This window comes from Oncorhynchus mykiss, chromosome 22 (assembly GCF_057628025.1).
Source record: "Oncorhynchus mykiss isolate SJ-2025 chromosome 22, ASM5762802v1, whole genome shotgun sequence".
NCBI classification, from domain to species: domain Eukaryota; kingdom Metazoa; phylum Chordata; class Actinopteri; order Salmoniformes; family Salmonidae; genus Oncorhynchus; species Oncorhynchus mykiss.
This window is the reverse complement of record NC_143043.1, coordinates 43,657,447-43,663,435: the sequence shown is the minus strand read 5'-3', so window position 1 is coordinate 43,663,435 and position 5,989 is coordinate 43,657,447. Positions and strand designations below refer to the sequence as shown.

Genomic DNA, 5,989 nt, shown 5'->3' with positions numbered 1-5,989 from the left:
TGCGAGGTTTTGGGGTCTGTTGCAGGTAAATGGGCATTTCCCAGTCATCAAATATTTCACAAATGTTCCAAAGTTTTGACTGTGTTAATTAACACCAAAACGATATATATATATATATTGGTTTGTTTGTTGTGCATGCATGCTCCTATGGCCAACACATGATAGTATTCTTTAAAATACATCTAATGTCCAATTTAATCTGAAGGATTTGAGTCTTGACCCACAGGACACAGATGTCAATTCAAGGTCTATTCCACGTTGGTTCAACGTAATTTCATTGAAATGACGTGGAAACAACGTTGATTCAATCAGTGTGTGCCAAGGTGGGCAATGAGACAGAAAGGAATACAGACAGCAAAGTTAACCCTTCCATAGTGCCAGGCTGCCAACCATGAAGCGGCATATACGTTGTTCATCATGTGCTATTGAAACTCACCTTAAACCTATCAGAGCCTGAAACATAAAACACAGCTTATTAAATATTTAGGACAGATAGTTTTGTGTCGCTCTCTCGTCGAGTTCGTCCTGACTTTAACACATAAACGAGAGGGCCACACAAACCAATTTGGCCTCATTATGTATTAAAAGCCGGTGACATCTGTCTGTCTATCAAGAATGTGGTTTATTATTAACTGCTTTCACCTGACACTCCTGTTGTATTTACACAGGACATCTAATAAAACAGACGGGCAGAGGCAGGGACGGCTATTTAGTCCACGTTTATTAGACTACTGATATCGTTGTTGAGCATGGACTTAAACCTCACCCTTTTGTATATCATCTGCCTGCCAATCTACTCTGATGGTAGTTCATTGTTGTTAATTATCAGTAATGACATCATTTGTATCTGACACAGGCACACATTGTATCAGAAACCAAATATATGTGAATGGCAATGGCGCACAGTCTCGCCAAAACGGATGTTTGAAAGGAAAAAGACAAATAAGTGCAAAATGTTCTGACTTTTATATTAGTTGGATTTAAGCAAAACACCAAGGAAGGAATAGGCCAAATTACTTTTGATGCCTCCTCCCTCCTCCCCTCTCCCCTGCGCTCGCTTCCGTCTCTCCACGCCTCTCTGCCTCTCGCCTCCCTCTTCCATGAACCAGCCTGTCAGTTAGCGCGCCGGTTGACACGGGACTGATTGAACGTGACACAATCAGATTGCTCTCCGTGAAACTGTAACCGTTTGGCGGATATCAAGTTTTCTTCAGTTCAAACATTATCTGTGTCGCAAACACTGTGATTTCGGTACATTTTTATTTTGTTTGAGGAACTTGGTTGTTTTGCCTGTTGTTACAATTTTTCTGGTTATGATGCGTTTTGTGTTTTCCTTGTTCCCGCTGGTGAAGCAGCCACGAGTTCAAAGGAGGGCAGATTTGTGCCTCAGCCTTTTCTAACCGGTGACGACTGAAACGAAGTGCGATCAAACGACTCCAGCTGTGCCCATTGACGAAGTCCTCTGCGCCGCGACACGCAGCGAGCGGCTCGAGCTCCAGCAGGATTTAGCGCTCAAGCCAGCCTCCTCGACGCACTGGGTCTGGTGCGAAAGAGACACTTTCTCTCTCTCTCTCTCTCTCTCTCTCTCTCTCTCTCTCTCTCTCTCTCTCACACACAGACAATAAGCCAACATTGTCTACCCTTGTCACCCATCCTCCCCTTTCTCTCGGACTCGCTCACATCCAGCGCCCCGAGAACGAAGTTGTGTCCACCGCACCGACTCTAGCCGATTTCCGCCCGTCGTTGATCCGACGCAGCCCAACCCTGGATTCAATACTTTTAATCAATGGACAGAGCCTCCTCAACGGCCAGCAGAGGTACAGACACGCCATAAGCAGTGAGTACAAGTCAGTGGTGTTCCATAGTGACAAATCTCACCGTTTCCATCTATTTCACATGAATTGTAATAAGCCATAATGCTGTATATATTTTCGGACCAGACATGAGCAGCAGCTGTGTTATGCAGTAATGCAATTGATTATGAGAAAGAGAAATCACGTGTTGCGCTCAGGTGTAAAAAGCCAATCTGGGGTTTGTTATCATATTGCTAAAATGATCGATAGGCTAAACTATTGGCTTAAAATGTTTAATTGAATTATTAATAGGCCGATAACGATATCTATAACATATCTCCAATTCTCCCAAAGTTGTTTATGGGAAGTTTTTCGGCGACTTAATCCATATAGCAATCAATTGGTCACATATTTCATCACCAGACTAAACGATCTAAACGATTATTATAATTATTATTATTAATTATTATTATTAGTAGTATTATTAGTAACCCATTATATTAATAGTCCAATGTAATAATATGATGACAATTATTATGTTAGCCTATAGCCGACTGATAAATTATAGTATGATTACTAACTATAACAATTCATGATTATCAAGCAATTTCTATAATAATGATTTCACATATGCCGACATACTTACTGTATGTAGCCTATCATTCTGTTTCATCTGATTGATGTGACTCGTGCATAAGAAAGGTCAGACGAATGTCCCTATGGTAGACTAGGGGAAAACGAGGAACACTTCTAGCTATGCATGCAGTCTTTAAATATATATATATATATATATATATATATATATATATATATAATTATTATTATTTCACATTTATTTAACCAGGTAGGCTAGTTGAGAACAAGTTCACATTTACAACTGCGACCTGGCCAAGATAACTTCTTTTTAAATATTTGACTACTTCTTACATGTAGGATTGTGCTCATTTTCAGCTCGTGAAACGGCATACTTCTTCATTGTCAAAGTGAAAACAGTTATTTTGATAACTCCATGGTTGTTATAAGGTGTGATGTTTATCAATCAAATATAGATTATGTAAAACACTAATTCCTTTTCCTTTCAGTGCTGCCCCTGGTTGGAATTTCGTTTAAACCCTAGGCTATTCAGTGTTCCTGAGAGTGTATCAATAGAAACACCTCGTTTAGAGTAGAGTTGGCCCTGTAATGTCACACACAAAGGTTCATCTTCCTTATTGTTATGTCTCCATCGAGTAAACACTTTCAAATTACAATCATGAATTCACTCTCCTGCATAGGCCGGGTTGCACGTGCTATTTTAGCGTATCCCAGCGTATTTTGTGTTTTGAACTACAGCCTGAGTAAAGTTTTAGGCCTACGTTTGCGATGAGGTTTTATGGTGTTTATGGTGACTCATATGGTGAACCTTTTTGCCCCAAAAAGATAATCGTTTGAGTGAATAATTTATCAATTCACCAAAGGACTAGGTTAGGAGACATGCGCTGCTCTCGCGAAAGTGTGTTTGTCCCAAAATGGAACATATTTCTTTATATGTGTGTGTGTGTGTGTGTGTGTGTGTGTGTGTGTGTGTGTGTGTGTGTGTGTGTGTGTGTGTGTGTCCTTATTTAGGTTGTCTTTTTCCTTTGACTAATATGTAACCTTATTGAAGATTTGGGCTTAACTGTTGTCTCAGGAAAATCACATAATGTAGCCTACTTTGTGAAACTGCGTCATGATTAGCATTTTCTTAGAACTGTCATGTTGAACTTTTTAATGACTGAATGACTGAGCCATTACTGTTTGAAAGGTGTCAGTTGAGTTATAAATTAACAGACAAGTTTTTAATTTAGAATTACGTGAATTTCCACTCATGGAGTTAATGAAAAGGCACATATTAACTAAATCATTCATCAAATGATGTAGTCATTATGTCGCGAATTAGTTTTGTTGTCATTTGTTGGACATTAGCCTATATTATTGTAAACCTATACGAAATATAATTACATGTATTCTAATGAATTAATATCATATTTTAGGCCAATAATAATACGATCATGTGTCTTCTAAGCATCCTAATTAAAAGCTATATGCCAAAACGCGTTGGTAGGCTATTGAATAATAAACAAACACTTTCTATTGATCTGCTATTTCTAAAAGGTGGCTGAATAATTTTCACATTTCTAATTTGCTCTCCTCACCCCAGTTAGACTGCGAAGCAGCTACCGAAGCCTAAACAGTTTCCTCTTCACCCAATAGAACATTTCGTCACTTGTCTAACTGTATAGATCATTCCTAAAACTCTAGCGTTCATACAAAGTCATGCATACTATTTGTTAGATTTAAATCTTATCATGTATGGATTGATTAGTGGCTAATAGGCACGTAATGGTATGGGAATATATATTTTATTACCTGTATAATAATCCACATAGCTACTTCGATCTCATCCTGTATTAGGCACAGCATACTTTCACCGAATTCAACAGCTCCATACCTCCAATACTAATGAGAAGAGCATGGACGTAAAGACTGATAATGAGCTTTATGCAACAAAGTTATGAATCCCACACGGCATCAGTGACAGTGGAGGTAGGCTAGTCTGTCTCTCATTTTCACAGAGGGGGTCGTCTGATCCTTTCCTTAACAGGCCTCTCCCTAGGCCTACAAATCTCTCTCATGCACAGACCAATTATGCTCGTTTTTTTCTTCTGTGAGACATCGTCAATAGGAGGCCACGGGCAACCAAACAGGCAAGTAAGTCAGGAAGCGGCCTTAAACGCAAATGTTGCCAATACAATTATAAGGTCTACGTTTCCTCTTGCAATCAATACGGGTAACATGCGATCAGGGGTTGAAGCAATGCTGCATTTCAGACTAAATGGAAAACAGTCGCTCCCATCATTAAGTCGGGGAGTAGCTCTGGCAAAAACGTTTAGGCCAATTCTAGTACAGTAGAGAGAGAGATTAGTTGTATTGTTGACACCAGTCAATTGGATGGAACCATTATTTTATTACAATTGTCATCATCGACCATTTTCTCTTTTACATTAACGTGTCTCTTGTATGTTTGAGTAAACAGAGCAGTACAACAAAGTTATGTGCCAAGCCGAAAGAAACAGGAATTTGTGTCAGCTCTTAAAATGTAGACTTTTTTTTCATTCACACCAGATCTCATTTTGTTTAAAGTTTGCGTATATGTTGAGATTTTTTGCACAGAGCTCACATTTTCTCGGCACTAGAAGGAGCGCGCACAAGCGCGTGTCATAACCGAAAGAATTGATTTTTTTTAAATGATGGAAATCCTACTTTTCACCGTGCCTTTTGTCATACCATTACTTAAATTTCGCCTGAGAGTTATGTGAAGTCTAAACTATGATTTGTATCACTTCAGGAAATGTTTTTCAACTGTCATTGACCCGGATGCCAACTGACATTTTTTTTCTTAATTTTTTGTAATTTAGCAGATGCTCTTATCCAGAGCTACTTAATGGAGTAATTAGGGTATGCTCAAGGGCATATCAACAGATTTTTCACATATTCGGCTCGGGGATTTGAACCAGCTCGGGGATTTAACTTTTCGGTTACAGACCCAACGCTCTTTAGTGCTAGGCTACGTGCTGCCTTAAGATGCACATCATCATCAAAGAGCATCATCCGCCAATTTGAATATTTGAAATCAGAGCGACTTAAGAGAAAGTATTCCCGACTTAACTTTCTCTCCCCAGTAATACTGTAGGCCTATCTACATTTATTTAAATAATCACAGCCAATTTGATAATGAATGTGGCTGTTTTGGGGGAATGCTATACACAAGAGTCAATAATTTAGCTGCTTAATGAAATACTCAAATGTGTCAAGATTGCATCAAAAGCAATACGCTAAAAATGAGACTTGTCACCGCTGCATTTTTGCCATATCCCTTCATCCCCCCATCATCCATCCCTCCACATATCCCTTCATCCCATCTTCCTCCCTCCTCCCTTCCCTTCATCCTATCTTCCTCCCTCCTCCCTTCCCTTCATCCCATCTTCCTCCCTCCTTCCTTCATCCCATCTTCCTCCCTCCTCCCTTCATCCCATCTTCCTCCCTCCTCCCTTCATCCCATCTTCCTCCCTCCTCCCTTCATCCCATCTTCCTCCCTCCTCCCTTCCCTTCATCCCATCTTCCTCCCTCCTCCCTTCCCTTCATCCCATCTTCCTCCCTCCTCCCTTCCCTTCATC

At 39.9% G+C, this 5,989-nt stretch overlaps 1 protein-coding gene across 6 annotated transcripts in view; it reads left to right on the top strand.

The window, feature by feature from the left end:
- Positions 1-1,115: 1,115 nt before the first annotated feature.
- Positions 1,116-5,989, top strand: part of LOC110502144 (DNA-binding protein SATB2) — a 74,567-nt gene continuing 69,693 nt past the window's right edge. For all 6 annotated transcript variants that reach the window (XM_090216156.1, XM_090216155.1, XM_036959272.2 and 3 more), the window contains exon 1: positions 1,116-1,837. The gene's annotated coding sequence lies outside the window, so the exon portion shown is untranslated. The remainder of the gene's footprint in view (positions 1,838-5,989) is intronic.